Consider the following 18,256-nt stretch of genomic DNA (forward strand, 5'->3'; position numbering starts at 1 on the left):
CACTGAAAAAAGAGCTCTTGACCAAGAAACTGGACATTAAAAATCTCATTGCAATTGGTACAGACAATGCCAGTGTTATGGTTGGTGTCGATAATGGCGTTTATGAACAACTGAAGGCATATATTCCCTCCTTAATTTTAACTAGATGTGTATGTCATTCATTACAACTAGCAATGTATCACACCTGTAGAGAATCTCTCCCAAGAAAATTAGAATTTTTGATTGCCGAAACATAAGTGGTTTCATATTCTTCTTCAAGACAAGCAACATACAAAGAGCTGTATCAAACTATGAACGAAAATTATGCTCCTCTGAAAATTGTAAGCAATTGTGCAACAAGAGGGCTCCTCATTGAACCTGCAGCAGACAGAATTCTACTTCAATGGTTGGAATTAAAAACTCACTTCGAAGTCGTGAGTGTGACTGAGAAATATTACAAAGCTCAAATTTTGTGGGAGATGTACAAAGATGAAAGGAATCTGTTGTACCTTTTATTTTTGCATCCTGTTCTAGTTCAAATTCAGCAAGTTAACAAAATTTTCACATCTAACAGTGCAAATAAGATGAGATTATTTGAAGACCTTTCTCGCTTGATTCGCTCTATTGCTAATATGTTAGTGCTACCATCATCCACAGTCGACCCTCTAGAGTCAGAGATTGATGGCTATTTGGATCTCAGTCCAAATCTTGGTTACATTTAAAAGAAAAATTTCAGAGTTGGTGATACAAAAGAAAATAACGCAAAATGATGAGCCAAATCTTAGAAGTAGAGCAAGACAGTTTCTTCTTGGTCTCTTCAAACAACTCAAGCAAAGGTTGCCTGACAACTTGAATATTTTAAGAATGATGTCTTCTTTTTCTGTTGACAATATCCTAAAACATATAAACGAACCTGCTACTCCCATCTTAGAAATAATGCTGAAAACAGAAAAATATGTTACTGCTGAATACAATACCATCCACTTAAATAAATGGACAAATATAGAAAACACTGAGCTATTCTTAACTGAAGTACGAAAATATAAAGTTGCATCTGGAATGGATCCATTTAAAGAAATTGCTCAGTGTGCAATAAATTTATTAATACTGCCAAGTTCTAATTGAACGAAATTTTTAGTTCCATCAATGAAAGCTAAATTAAGAAACAAGATGGAATTGCCAATGCTGACAGCTATTTTGTCAGGAAAGTATGGCCTCACGCGTAACAACAAGTGATGAACATGCTATCATTTACCAGCATGTACACTGAGTAATATTGGAACGATGGCCACATATAATAAAGCTGAAAATCTAAGTGAAAACGTGGGTGAATTAAGCGCAGAAGACCATGTGGAAGATGTATTTAGCTTATATGCAAGTATCACTTTAACTTGAATACAGTAAGTAACTTAAAAGTATCAGCTATTATTTTTAAAACTTTAGCTTAAATATTTTATTTTTAACTCCTTTTTAGCTCTTTTTTTTAAGATTTAGCTGTTTTTAGTAATTTTCATTTGGCAATACTAGTTGTGGATGCATTTGTTTCTCAACAATCACTCGTGGATTTTCTGAACCCCAAATGCGACAATTTTGTCGATTAACGAAGCCATCAAGATGAAAATGAGCCTCATCGCTGAAGATGATTTTGTTCGAAAAATAAGCATCCACTTGTTGTTGTTCCATAATCCATTCAACGAACTCTCTTCGCTGTGTGTGGTCAGTAGGCTTCAGTTCTTGAGTCAATTGAACTTTGTAAGCATAAAGATGCAGATCTTTCGTGAGAATATGCTGTAGAGAGCTTCTCGAAATGCCCAATTCAAGACCACGGTGCCGAATTGATGTTCCCGGACTCTCAGCAACACTCTCACGAACTGCTTCGATGTTTTCTGTTGAACGACTTGTTGAAGGACGGCCAGAGTGTATAAGATCACTAATTGATCCAGTTTCCTTGAATTTTTAAATTAATCTTTTCTCAGTTGATGAAGTTAAATCACTATTCCGACCATATTTTGTAGGAAAATTGCGAACTGTGGCTGCCAAACCCTCATTACTTTTAAAATATTGCTTAACAATGAAAATGCGTTGTTCTTTCGTGTAGCGCTCCATTTTTAATAACCCTGAACTGTCAGCTGTCACGCTGTCTTTTTTTTCTCGTTGGCAACACTTTACCGCATAAATGGCGCTAAATTTAAATCTTGCGTGAATTTTGGGACACCCTGTATTACTGTAAACTCATCAAGCGCACACAACACACATATATGACGGTCTTGCATATATACATATATGTAGTAACTACATGGAGTGACAGCCGAAAGTTTTGCTGCTTTTTGTCTTGCTCTGCTCACATCAAATCCGAATTCAATCTTCTAAGTGCACTCAAAACAAAACGCAAATATGTTTTCAGTTGTCAAGAGACGTTCAAATATAAAAGGATGAATCTAGGCAAAATATGGAGATTGCTCTCACCTTTCGAAGCATCTTCGCTTAACAACATAAAGTAGAAGTTGTCTTATGCTGAAAGGCACACACAGCATGCACTGCTTGATATAGTTCTAAAGGTGTCGCCTTTGTCCTGTAATAAACTGTGATATTTTCAAAGCATGATTAGATTACTAATCATACGTTTCCCATAGCAAACACTGATTAGCAAAACAATGTTGCACAATTCCATTTAAAAGAATATTAAAAGCTGAATAACTAGGCAAATGTGGGTCGAATTAGGTCGAAAGTCAATCATGAAGATGAATACAATACGACCATAAATTAACTGATTATGAACCATGTTTATCTTTATAACGGGATTACATAACTTATATTACAGATCTCTTTACATGCGTCTGTTGTTGAATAACTTGTCGTTAAGTGATGTTCAGTACCAGCAATGCCAAATAACATAGATGGGAGTGTGTATTACATTCATGATCCTTGAACAGGCACTACACCTGTTCTATATATATACAAACTGTAACATGAATATCAAACCCATATCAGGCCGTCCTCTCTCTCTCTCTCTCTCGTTGACTGATAAAATATCCGGTTACTCCAACACGCGCTGCACGTTCTCTCATGGCATACGTTTCCTCATGTCTCAAAGTTGCATGAAGACCAGCAACCTCTGCTCAAATACCCAAACCACTCTGATGTCTCGCGGAAGCTTTCCTGACAGCAGAATGATTCTCAACTAAGCACCTGTCAGCGCACTGAAGTCTAGAGAGCGCGAGGCAAGAGACGTGCTATCTCTTCATTGATCTGTCAACCTATCGGTTCTAGCTTGAGGCTATAAAAGACATTCTTCGACTGTTATTTAAGGAAAGATAACTTCTACAACGCCTACGATTTTTAAGTCTCAGGTAAAGAAAATAAAAAAAGAATTTATATATATATATATATATACACACACACACACACACACATATACACGCTAGCTAAAAATACTTGTTTTCTTTCTTTAAATGTTGGTTCATTTTATTTGCAACCTGGTGGCAAAAATATCGATAAGTGAAACAGGCTCCAGTACCCTGGTGTACAAGTTAAATATCGGTAACTAGCGCATTCGAAAAAAAAATCTTGGATTATAACAAGTTTCCGGATAATGAATACTGCGAAAAGTACCAGACATTGAAAGAAAATGCCATCCTTCAGCTCGCTTTTAAATTCCGATAGCCGCTATGCCATCAAACTACACCACCATTTGAAAAACGTATAGAAAGATAAAAAAAAACGCTCAGAGATAACAACTAATTACTAAAAGAGAATTAATCCTCATAAAATAGGCTGTTTAAACTTGGATCCACTGAAAAATGTTAAAATCCCCATATGGTTTACACTGCTTCTCAACTAACAAACAAAGAAATGCCCCATAGTAATGGGGATAAAATGAAGGCGACGGGGAAAAAAGGAAACCTAATATTAAGCAGATACCACATTCCAAAGAATCCAACATTCGTCGTGTCTTAGTAAGCTATAAAAATGAAATTGCTGATCCCTAAGTGCTGCAGAATCTCATGGTCACCCATAAATATCGTCGCAGCCAAGAAGATAAACATCTGTTTGGAGACGCTGATCTACGGTAAATAAATCGTGGAAATAGCATAATAATACTGAATATTGCGTACAATAGGAAAAGAGACGTCATCCTGTCAGTCTAGGAACATCTATGAGTGCCTGCTGTTTTTTTTTTTTTTAATTTTATTTAGGAAACCATTTATACTCACTACATGAACGTAATATTAAAAGTTGCCTGTTTTATTGGTCTTTATTCGTTCATTACGTTTGTTTTGACATTTTAATAATCGCAAGTGACACCAGTCTTATGTTACATCCTTTAAGAACAGTCTGTCTGTGTTCACTGGGCATCTACAAATGCCGTATGGCATTTGTAGATGCCCAGTGAACACAGACAGACTACACTAGGCCTCGCCATGTAGTCCTGTTGTTTGCCTTTCTGGCAGCCTCAACTCTCTGAAGATCGGTCACTCCACACACGCCATCCATCCATCTCATTGATGGTCTACCCTGCCTCTTTTTCCAGGAACTTTACCTTCTATTACTGTTCTGAGAAGTCCTCCTGCCATCCTTTCTATGTGTCCAAAATATTTTAACTTTCTTCTGTCAATATCCTTAAGGAGCCTTAAAGTTCTACTAATCTTTTCTAACATCCATTCATTTGTACGCCTTTCAGTGTATGATATCCTCAACAGCCTTCTGTAACACCACATCTCAAAAGCAGAATTCCGTTTCTTATCTGACTTCTTTAGGTTCCAAGTCTCGCATCCATAAGTCGCTGTTGGAAAAATAACTGCATCCAAAATCCTCAACTTTGTTCCCATGGAGATAGATCCATCCTTCCAGATTTTAGACAGGTCTCTGACTGTTGTTTTAGCCATTCCTAACCTCTTTTTCTGACATCTTCTGAACAGCAATTCTTCACATTAATAATGGATCCCAGGTACTCAAACTTGCTGACTTCCTCAATTCTTTCTCCATTAAGATACGTTTGTTTCTCAAGAGCTTCTCTGTTTGTTTTTCCTTTGAGAACCATGATCTTTGTCTTGCTAGAATTGAGTTGAAATCCTCTGCTATTACTGATCTTGTTAACTTTGTCAAGAATTAGTCCTAGTTCTTCCATGTCATTACAAAGGAGTACTATATCATCAGCGTACCTCAGATTACTGATCAATCTACCTCCTATCGTAATTCCTGTCCTGAGCTCATCCCATGCTTCACGCATGATGTCCTCTGCATATATACTAAACAAGTGAGGAGAAAGTAAACATCCTTGCCTAACTCCTTTTCCAACTTGAAGCCAGTCAGTCAATCCAACACCTGTTCTTACTGTGGCTTCTTGCTCCTTATACAAGTTATTTAAGAACAGAAGACTGTTATTATTACTAAATTAAATACTTCACATATAGTGCTATTCCGAGGATACTAACAGTAGTAGTCACATGATGTTAATTTTCTAAACATTCATTTATTACTCACACTAACTGTTAATGTCATTGCTGCAATTTCTGCGTAATGAACGTTCCTTTTAAGGCGCATTCTCGATTTAACAGTGCCTATTATTTCGTCATATCTGCCCGTCAACAGGATGCCTTTTTTTTTATTTTCCACAAAGTCTCAAAGTTTAATATCAAGTTTAAGACTATGAGTAAAAATTGTGTCGCAATTTTAATTGTTGTTAAAATCGGAAATAAAATCGGATCACTTTACACGATTAACAAAATGTAATCGTGACCGAATTAACTTCACTAAGCAAGTGATGTGCACACATAGAATTACCAATTGGAGCTAGTTATTATAATTATAAATTTAGTCACCTCCCTCAGGATATCAATCGTGTGCAGTGCACGTGATCTCATAATTACCACTCGCCTAATTTTTTGGCCATTTGTCCATTAAGTAACATATCTTAATATCGAGAATTTTCCTACACTGCTCCTACTAAACAATTTTCTAACTTGCTTATAATTTCTAACCTGTTTATAATTGGTTTTTATTTTAGTTTATGAAATCACTTTACCTCTGAAATCACTTTACAAATATTCAAGGCTGACATAATGAATTTCTGAGGGGTCATCAGATTTGCTTGAGACAGGTTCACGTCACGAACGTCATTCCAAAGATCCTGGATGAGACTGCAATCCATTTAACTGAAAAATATTTATGAAGATCTTCGAGATCTAGACGGGATTTTAATCCGGATCATTCCAAGCGAACAGCAGTTGTGTTTTAAATTACTTTAGCAAGTCAGGCTATGAAACCAGTCTATAATGTCTATAAATACGTATTCTTCTGGCCCTATGTGCCTGTTTTGTGGGATAAACAAGTCCGGATTTCCGGGACGAAAACCTTCCAACTCAGAGCAAATGGCGCGCTGTCCTCGAGGTTTTCCGGAGAATGAGTGTTCCTGTCGGGAAGAACTGGCGTTCTAATGCCCATTGCTGATGTTCTTTTGTCCAACTTTACCACAGCTATTTGTTTTGGACGCGTAATATCCTCAAAAACGTCTGTTATTATGCCCTAATACTGTACACTGTTTGAACGCATGACCAGTTCAAATACACTGCTCGTAGTTTCTGGAAATCGCGCAGCTATTTGAACAATCGTAGCATGTCCACTGAACTTTATGATATTGTCAATCCTGCTCTCACATCGATCTGTTGTTTCTGGCCACATTCTCGAGGTTGACTTCTGTTTATCACACTCTTTTCGGTATATCAGACACATAGTTGCGCTTGACCATTCCATCAGAGCAAACAAAATTCACTCATACTAGGCTGCCACTCTCATTTCCAATTCGAAAGTATATTGTGATCAAAGCCGCCACCCATTATGTGATACACTTCTAAATGCAAATACTAACTCCCTTAAGAAATCTGTTATCTATGTATAACCAATGCCAATTACGTGACATATCGCATATTACGGGTGGATTCCGTTTAGCATCTAGGTGTCTTTGATATTTTAACCTAGATACACTTAACATCCCTACAAGACAATGAACGTACATACTTCTTCTTGAGCCTTTCAGTGAATCAGAGAATTCTTCAGCATTACTCTGATCAACTTCCCCCCCTCTCTCTCTCTCTCTCTCTCACACACACACACTCTCGCTTCCGGTGACGATATATCGCTCTGCCAGGTTCATAATGGTGTTACCCTCCCATCTTTCTGAGGATAGTGTTTTGCTGTTGTTCCATTCTTTTGATATATGTAGAACAGCAAAGTGACAAGTTTTTTTTTCACACAATGACTAAGGAATTGTAATCAACGTATAATTAGTTCAATATTAGTTCTCCAATCCTAATTTCATTTCTAAATGGCACAAATAGATTCTTCAATACTTTTTTTTTGTTTTGAAAAACGCATTAGTTGTAACTTTTTTTGATTGTACTCCACACTTTAGATGAATTACCACTGCACAACGATGGTTTTATAAATAGTGCATTTCGTTCCTATGAAGAGCAATCGAGACGCTCCCAAACATTTATATTGCAAACTATGACTTATTTCTGTATTAAACTCTGGCTATTCATATCTGGTTTTATGGTCTCGTTATGACCGCTATTTGTTATAATGATGAGTATAAAATAAGCAGATACTAATATTTGAATTTCGATGTCTGAGTGAATGCCTTATCGACTTTGAGAAAGTACACATATTATGAGTTCTCTTTGTTTGTTTCTTACTATTAAAGACTCGGCGTTACTTTAGTTAATATGTTGGCTATTATTCATTGCTTCTTTAATTCCCTGAACGTATTTTTAGTTTAATATATATATATATATATATATATATAATTTCCGCCTTATAAAAACATTTTTCTTAAAAGAGAGTATGTGAATAGAAAATAATGTAATCTCTTTTTATTTACTTCATTCCACGTTACGAAAATGTTGAACCACATAACATTGTGACTCGGTCAGAGGCTATAAGCAAACAAATCTATTCCAGAGATTCAACATAGCTTTTATGATGTTTCATTCATCTAATATCAAACTAGTGATGAAAATCATCCATGTCTCCATATTCATGTATAGACGATTTTCGAAATTGGAAAAAATAGTGATTTTCAAATGCATTTTATAAATAAATTAAAAACTTAAGTTAAATTACTTGAAATAGTTTGGAATTTGAATGGTCGCTCTATTATAATTTCATTCATGAGATAAATGACTAAAACTAATATATGGCATCGTTTATTGCGAAAACTAATGCCCTGAACGAACAATTTAGTTAATACAGCATCTCTAATTTGCCTACATTCCAGCTGAAAGATGAAAAAGGTAGTTACGTATTTAATAATCAGATATATAAACATAAAAGTAAAAGATTCGTGTGTAGTCATACACAATTATGAAAACAATCTTTGTTGCATAGATATTTTCTATTCTCAAAATTTAATCTTAATAAGAAATATTAACAAAACTTAAATTTAAAAAAATAGATGGTCGCTTGAGGACAACATAATCGAAGGACATCATTCAATTATTTATACAATGTTTTTTTTTGGGTGTACCGCTGTGACATGAACAATCGTTTACTTTTCCTGAAGTCTAACATCCAAATGGGCATACCAAATAAACGCTGTCTAAGACTTTTCAAATACTATATTAGTATGACAGCTATATGTCACATATCAATTGTCATAATAAACGCAACTTGACATTACATGTTAATATTGTTAGGCAGCATGGAGTGATAGAATACAAAACCGAAAATATGTACAACCTAATGTTTTCTGTGTGCGTGTAACATTAGCGAAAATGCAGTACATGGAATATAAATCAAATCCGACAGATGTCACCTCCCATTATGAAATCTTATTTGAGAATGACGAGAAAATATGTCAAAGATCGTGGTAAACAAATGCAAAAAAAAGCCTTTTCACCTTGAATGCCTTGCATAATCGACCAAAATCGAATAATGCCAGTTTGAAACAACGATAATGAGAGTAAAACAGAACTGACAGAGTCTCACAGGAGATTATACATATCATTAATCACATTCAGAAAATGTCTCAAAAATACTGCAGAATACTGCGCTGTTAGACCTGAACATTTCCTTTAGTATGCAAATGGCGCATTACTCATGTTGCCTATGTGCTCAATTTTAACGGATACTGACCTCTAATCAAACCTAAAGCTACTTGATTCAGAATGGTTATAGAAAAGCTAATGTATTACAAGGTAATATTCATTTGTATAGATTACTTTTCACTGAGAAAGTTATTGTAGAAATTTTATACTGCCATTCATTCTACCTATTATCTTTGTCTTTCATATTTACACATTCATTTTTATTGTTGCCCCTAGTTTATGCTTACTACTTAAAATTAATTTTCAAAGATATATTAAAAAACAACTCAAAAAAATCATTTTTACATAAATCGGAAAAAAATATCCGAAATTTTTCAATGGCTTTATGTTTTGAATAATTCTCAAACATTTAGAGAACTTAATTAAAAATGATAAAAAGTCTTGGAATCCCTCCTTTTTATTTATTTGGAATCATACCTCCTCTTAAGTAAGTGTTGTTGTATATCAAATAATGACAAAAAAACTACTCACTATATTATTCCACCGGATGGCACTGTACGATACGATCGGATATTTCGTGCAAGAGAATTACGTTACCTTATTGGAATTCTCTGATTTAATGTTATTCACTCTGTAACATTCATCTGACACAGACATCACTGAAAAGCTAAGCGAAGCTCCAACTAATACAACCATCATACTTGATCTAAATGCAAAAAGCCCCAAGGTAGGGCTCCCCCGATTTAGACAAAGGTCAGTAATTGGAAGACCTCTTTACAGATTTGGAACTCAGAACAATTAACGATGGACAGGGTACTTATCTCTCTAAAACTAAGGGAACTGAATCTGATAATATCGACATTACAACTATTAATTATGACAATGCATCAAGGGCACAATGGAAATTTCTGGGAAACTCCATCACTGACCACAGACCCATAACAACAACGCTAAAATTCACGATTGATCAACAACAGCAAATCAGGAGGACATGGAACTTTAGAAAAGCCGACTGGACAAGGCTAACCCAAATCTTGGGGAGGGGACCTCTGTCAAGATGAACATGTCTCTGGAAACCTTGACAGAAAATTACAAATCCTTACTTCACACATCAATAAACTGCAAAAGCAACAATCCCAAAAGGCAAACGGAAAAATACTTGGATACCATACTGGAAAGATCACAATGTCGATTCAATGATTATAGAAACAGATTATTATTATTATTATTATTATTATTATTATTATTATTATTAAGACAGCGCTGTGTAGGATCGGGTGCACGGTGATATCGCTGCCCCCGTTTTTTATAGTTTTAAAGTAGTTCCAACTCCTGTTTTTAATTTGAAAGTGTTCCCAAGTAACTCTACCAGTGACGGCGAAGACAGTGATATAAAATTCACCGATATCGGCTAAGAAGAAACCAAATTTTGAAGTGTTGAAAAGTGAACAAAGAGGACCGCGGTCAACAACGAGCGAAGAACAAAGGACATCGCCATCTTTACGATCACGCCACAATTGCTCAAGGGAAGAAAGGTGAGTCATGAAGTGTATCAAATGCCTGGAGGATTTATCATCCGACGGATATCAAATTACCTGTACGAAATGCAATAGGATTCTACACTTAAAACGTGCCGGCTTTCCAGAAACAACCTGGCAACGTAAAACCAATGCAACACGCGAGGAATGGAAGCGTGTAATCTGCAGGAGGAACAAAGAAACGCACCTAAGGCAGTCACCTACGATGCAGCCGATTATACAAGAGGCAAAATCAGATGAGGAACTGAATAGACAAAAAAATGCAGGTGAATCCTATTATTTCAACTCTTTAAATATACTAATAGAAAACGGTCTAGAGCAGTGGTCGCCAAAGTGGTCGATATCGATCCCCAGGGGTCGATATAACATTATTAGGGGTTGATTCGGGCTCAGGGGTCGATAGAAAAATATAAGACATCATTGTATGGGTAATATTTAATTCGGTTAACTTGGATTACCTCCATCCTGAATGACAACGCAATTAAGAGTGAATCGTGGGAACAGTGACATGAATAGGACTTGTAAGATGGAGCAAGGTCATGAAAATAGTTACGGAGGCCAATCAAGTAGGCCAAAATGACGTATTTACCAATACACGGATGTCGGTGGTTCCCGCCTGGCCGGCGCGTACATGATTGAAGCTGGTTTCAGGCATGTTAATTCCATTTTAACCAAACAAAAAAATAAGCTAGATATAGAATTCCGTGGCGATTTAAGGCTGAAACTTACTAATTTTGAACTCAACATTTCTAATCTTGTCAAGAGTCACGAAGCACACCCTTCACATTGACAACGTTAGTAAATTGTATACTAAGTTAATAAAAGTCTTATTTTCATTATTTAAATGAAGGGGATATTAAATCCCACATTATTTCAAAGCTGAATAAGAAACTCAAAGATCGGAATCAAAGAGTTCATGCCGAATCTGGGATTTAATATCCCCTTCATTTAAATAATGTTATATCGCTGAAGTGAAGCCCATTGGCTCTTTTATTTAAGTCTTATTTTCATATATATATAAGGAAGATTGTATTATTGTTATTTTGTTATCTAAATTAATTTTTATATTTTACATATTATTTATCCCTCCTATCAAATATGTAATGTTAATAAGGACGTCAAAAATAAAAACGTATCCCTTTGACGTTAAGCCAATATAATAATATATACTATATTATACATACAATAAACACTGTAACTATAAAATAAACAATCTAAAAACTCACATAAGCGTCTTTTTTTGCTTGTCCTATTATAATTACGTAATAGTAAAATAGAGGGGTCGATGAAAAGTGAAGAAACTCTTGAAAGGATCGACGGTCAAAGAAGTTTGGCGACCCCTAGTCTAGAGACTATAAAAGCCAGCTTAGTAGATCTTGTGCAAGAACTCTTCGACAAGGAGAACGAACAAATAACAAAACAATCTAGCGAATATGAAGATTTGGTCAAACATAATAATTTAGCAGTGATAGAAGTGTTTCAAACGGTAAAAGACATCAAAATCAGCATTAAAGCACTAAAACAGGCAACACAATTTGATGAAGAAACATCCAAACTCCATTCAAGAACTTCATTCTCTAAAACTACAATACGAAAGTTTAAATCAGCAACAACATAAAGAAGATCTTAGCATAAACAGTCCTCCCGAAACTGCACCAACAGAAAACCTCAGAGACGTAGTTTTAAAATTAGGCCATGCGATTGACATCCCCCTACAGCTTAACGACATTCAGACCGTAAATCGGATTCCTAGAAAGAGCAAAAAACAAAGTTTGCCATGACCTGCACCAGTCGTAGTTCGTCTTAGAAGCAAATCCACAAGAGACAATCTCATAAAAGCCAGCAGACAGAAAAAAAAAACATTTGCCAAGGACTTGAACGCATTGCAAGCCAACACACCAATTTTCCTATCCGAATATTGAATATTTAACACCATTCAACCAGAATCTGTTGTACCAAGCAAAAAAAGCAAAAACAAAAAAAACTATCAATTTTTGTGGATCAGAGATGCCAAGATATTCTTGAGGAAGCCACAACCTTCAAAACCGATACAAATTAAAAGCTCAGAAGATAGAGAAAGGTTGCCGCAGTGAAAAAAAAAAGTCTCCTAATTAGTTCAAAAAGACCAAAATAAAAAATGAATGTGAACCACTAAGACAGATGCATTAACACCAGAACATACCGGCAACTTCACTTTGAACAGACCTTTCAGATCATTCATTTGATCTCCCAAACATCAGCCTACTTCCAACACAGCAATCAAATCAATAATAATAAAAAAAATACATATATCTAACCGGTGTCATCCTCAGATAAGCTCATTAAAAAGCTTCGAGGATGCTAGCAGAGACATTACATCTCAACCGAGATCAACAACAACAACAAAAAAAGAATTATTTATTACATTGACGTGCTGTAGTTACAGCAGTTAAAAACATTAAAAAGCAAAAATTGTAAAATATATATAACTTACTGTTATACTATAAATCAGGAGTGTCAAACTCAAATTGGACCGTGGGCCATTTGCTATAAAACTGGATCTCAAGTGGGCCGCAAAAAATTTTCGACTAAAAAAACCTGCACTAATTAAAATCGAAGGAAGTGAAAAAATTAGTATAAATAAATTGGAAAATTAATAGCAAAAAGTTTATTAATTCTAAGCATTACAAGACATAAAATAATTGTATAATGATTATGACAACTCAAAAAAAATAATATAAAGAATATTTTTATTATATTAATATTTACAATAGATAGCATTTAATCCAAATTAAACCGAAATTAAATTTTATTTGAATAAATCAAATATTTATATATTTATTCATTCTAAAAAAAGTATAAACTCTCATTAATAACCATCACAAAATTTTACATAGCCTCCTGTTAGTTTGAAATTTTTTGTTGCGTTGAAATAAAATACTTCTATTTTTTTTTTGGGGGGGGGGGAGACGCCTATGCTTTGAATTTTTAAATGTTACTGAAAATATTTTGAGAAAAAATTATAATATTTTCTGGTAAAAAAAAATATATATATATATATACTTGCATAATATAATTATGGTAATTTAATTTCAGTATTTTATTTTTTTCCCAGCACTTGACAACGTTTATTATTAACCAGCCTGTCAAAATTTGCACTCAAAGATTGTGAGCGTACGACCTTCATTACGGCAGAACGGTTGACGTCGGTTAATCTTGATCTATGGGCTGTTTTGTTATCTTTCATACATGAGAATAATTGTTCACATAAATAGTTGCTTCCAATATAACATTGAATATTTGCTGCAAACTTTTTTTATTTCCGGATATTTTTGACCTAAATAACTGTATCTTTTTGGTACACCAATTTCTTGGTATTTCGCTTTTAGAATGGAATCATTTTGGAAACCAATAAGTTCCATTTGAATACAAATAAGAGCATTTTGGAAATTAAAGGAAAAAGGATCCGTAAAAAGCAAAAAAAACTTCTTGCTCCATGCATTCTTTAAATCGCCTATCAAATTCTTCTTTTATCTTTTCTAGTTTGGGGCAATATGGAGAAAATGTAAGACTTTGATTCTTATTCTTCAACTGTTCACACATAAGAAAGTAATTTAGAATATTCTCTTTTAAATGATTTTGAAACAAAACTAACTAACATCTAAAACTTGACAGTGTATCATACATGTGTGTTATTAACTGATCTTTCCCCTGAAGTTTGGCATTTAAATCATTCAAATGTCCTGTAATGTCAACTAAGAATGCCAGATCTTGTACTCATGTCTGATCATTAAGAAATGCAACATCATGATTTTTCATTTCTAGGAACAATTAGATCTCCTCTAAAAGTAAAAAAAAAATGCTTTTTAGAACCTTATGACAAGATAACTAACGAATCTCTGTATAATAAGGTAGCCCTTCAAATTCACTCTCCAAGTCTTTTAGAAATTGTGCAAACTGACGGTGATTGAGGCCTCTGGATCGGATGAAGTTCACAGTATTTGTCACAGGCTTGAGTACGCTGCTCATTTCCAACACTTTGGAGCACAGGACCTGCTGATGAATAATGCAGTGGAAAGATTGCAGTTTTGGAATGTCTGGATACATTTCCTTTAACTTTGCTGCAAGTCTTGACACAAAACTTTTATTTTTGCCTGTCATTGCTGGAGCACCATCGGTTGTCACTGCTACGAGCCTGTTCAGAGGAAGTTGATATTTTTTAAAAATGCCCAACACGGCGTCAAAAGTATCTTCCCCTGTAGTGGTTCCATGGATGGGAATCATTTCCAAGAACTCTTCAGTAATATTCATATTGTCGTCGCAAGCCCGAAGAAACAAAGCAACTTGAGTCACGTCGTGAATATCGAAACTTTCGTCAAGTGCAATTGAAAAGCACTGTACGTTTGCGGATATTTCTTGCAACTGATCACGCAGATTATCTGCCATTTCGGTTATTCTTTCGATCACAGTATTTCTGGACAAATAAATATCGCGAAATACTTGCACATTTTTGGGACATATGTTTTCGGCTGCTTTTATCATACACTCCTTAACCAAGGAACCGTCACTAAAAGGTTTGAAATGTTTCGTTTCGCCAATAAATAGCTGATTTCATAACTGGCTCTCACTGCTGATGCATTATCTTTCATAATTTTTGAAAATACTTGTTGTTGACTTTGAAGTGAATTCTTCATACTTCCTAATTTTTCTTCTCTCAGTTTACCCTCAAAGCGTGAATATTGTTCTTTGTGAATTTTATCGTAGTCCCTTTTTATATTATACTCTTTGGCGACACTAATTGTTTCGTTACAAATAATGCACACAATTTTGTCCTTTGTTTCAGTGCAGAAGTAATTTAATTCCCATTTTTCTTGAAATTTTCTCCTCTCATCAGCAATTTTTCTTTTTCTTGTTGCCTTGGAAAGCGACAGTGCCTCGGTGAAGAAATACGTATTATTAACAATTTTTATAAAAACGTTTGAATAAAAACGTACAAAACTGTAGACTAGTGCACGATACTATTGCAAATAAAAATAAAAAAATAATAATAAAAGGGATTCTCTCACTGCTAGGTTGTCGTTGATTCGTGTTTGGCACACTGACTTCAAAGATCACTGATTGACTGTAGCAGGCAATTATAAACTCATAGCTGGATTCCCATGAGTGCGTATGCTGCGCGTCACGTGAACAGCTGGTAGCCAATAGAATTCAACTTTTTCAGTAAGCTACCAGCAGCGTGCTATAAATTAACAATGAAAGCATAAATACAGTTGACGATTGATTAGGATCGGATCTAACATTGAAATTGCGATATAAATTTTTATTACTGCAATTACATTATAGCAGGTCGTTACATCTATATTGTAACTATAAATGTCGTATGAAAACGAATAAATTGATACCGTATTTACTCGAATACAATTCGCACTTTTTTTCCCAAAATTAAAGCTAAAAAATCATGGTGCGAGATATATGCGGGAATTTTTAGAAATTAAAGTTCTCAAAAATCAGTTAACGCCTTTTTATTACCGTATACGGGGAGTAGGCGAGGCCATTTAGCCCTATCTAACTTTTGGAGACTGAGTGGGCAGTTCAATCTCCACTGGTACCAATCAGAGATAGATGGCCCAAGGCTATCACTAATTAAGCGGTACACAGTGAAGAGAGACGGCTCAAATGTGCCGCCATCTCGTGGTCCCTAACCCTAACACAATATATTTAATGTCTGAAATAATGTGGGTTCTACGGTCGATTTTCTTGAGTTTACGGGACGAAAAACCCGAGTTTCCGGGAGGAAAAACCCGCTTGCCCGTGCCAGAGATCGACTAACTCGGGAACAGGTCGAAAAAAGGCTTAGAAAAATTTCCTCTAGTCGCCGACTAGACTCGAAACCAAGTCTTCCTTCGTGCGGCCAAGCGCCGTGGAGTGTAAACGCCACATCCACTGAGCTACATAGGCTCTTGTTTTTCAGAAAAAAAATGAAAATGGGGATGACTTACCAAGAATCTACTCTTCGTTATAGCTACTTCCTGCCCCGAGAGCGGTTTCCTTGTGTGCATTGTCAAAGTCATCTTCTTTCTCATTATTCCAAGTAAAAAGTAGAAGTAATTTACAAGATTTTAGATAATACGTAATGAACATCCTTCACGAATGTCTGAGAAGTGAAAGCAGAACGTAAAACAGCAATGGTAGGCCAATAGAGATAGAACAGCTATGAAGATGTGGACATGATTGGTGCGGTATTAACAAAAGATCGCGTTACCAAAACACAAAGTCAAGCCGACATTTTTGAGCTGAAACGCTAATTCTCTTCAACCAAATATGTCTTAGTTTTAACACGTTTACGAATTTTATTACAGCTTTGTGTTTGAGTTACTGGGGCACTCACACACATATAATTAAAAACAATGGATTTTAGTTAGATACTCTGTTTGCCGGTGAAACATATGGTTTCGCTTAAGTCCAAACAGCATGGTTAATGTGAGAGGGGACACGTAATTCATTAGTTAGTGCCGTTTTTATACCAGTTGGGGGAAGGCGTGTTGTTTACCGCGGGGAGCTAGTTATCATCCCGACATGAAAGTGGTTAAACTTTGTTTTCGTGTGCGATGTACAGTACATGCAAAACTTTTTAATTTCTTTTTTCATAAAGTAAAATCAAGGTACAGGGGTTTGAGTCATATGCGAGGGCAAGTTATATTCGAGTAAATACGGTATTTCTGTTTTATTATAAAAAGCAACCATCCTTTTTTTAAAACCCTTCCTTGAGCCGTCGGGGGCGGCCAGTTTGACACTCTTGCTATAAATGCTATTAAAAAAAAGTAAACTTATCCAATTGCAAACTATAAATTACCATCCATAGTAACTATTATTAACGCATGTTAATAATAGTTACTAAAGCTGTAAAAAAAAAAAAAAAAAAAAATATATATATATATATATATATATATATATGTGGCGATTAGTTTTTACTCGGTTGTTATACATTTCAAAAAATAGATTTAATGACTCCAAGACCGAGATAACATATAAAGATTTTAATGATAAATACTACTAGTTTCGGCATATAGCAGCCTTCTTCAGGTATTTATAAAGGAAAGGAATACTAATAAACATTGAATTATTTAAATAAACAAACTGGAAATTACAGGTATAAATTGCCTCACATAATCGATACATAAAAACGTTGTATTTTTCAAGTTGTTCCAACTGGCGTGCCATTGTTTGTTGCAATTGTGCGTGCAAGTTCACGTGAACGCCAATATTGAATAACTGCAGCATGGCTATCTGGGATGTTATAACTTAAATTATTATTTAAGTGGACCGGGTTCAGTAGGATTTCCCGTGATTCTACGATTTTTCTTTCAAACTCATCTTCACAGCGAAAAATATTTTCTGATCTATTCCAGCATACAGAGTGGCTTTGTTGGTCATCATTAGGATTATTTGAAAAAAGAACATGACTGGATAAAGCAGTTGCATGAGATCTTTTGTATGAGATGTCTCTCTTATGCTCTTCTATGCGTTGTTCAATAGATTTGTTAGTTTGACCAAAGTATGGGATATTGCAATCACACCACAATTTATATACTCCAGGGTACTTAAGGTTGTGATGAGTAGGTTTTGGATGGCTGATATAATATCAGGACCTTCTTCACCACACTTCCAAAAATCCGCTCTCTAATCAGCCATCCAAAACCTACTCATCACAACCTT

The sequence above is a fragment of the Typopeltis vanoorti genome, chromosome 22 (assembly GCF_054136105.1).
Source record: "Typopeltis vanoorti isolate ZY-2024b chromosome 22, IOZ_Tvanoo_1.0, whole genome shotgun sequence".
In the NCBI taxonomy this organism is placed as follows: Eukaryota; Metazoa; Arthropoda; class Arachnida; order Uropygi; family Thelyphonidae; genus Typopeltis; species Typopeltis vanoorti.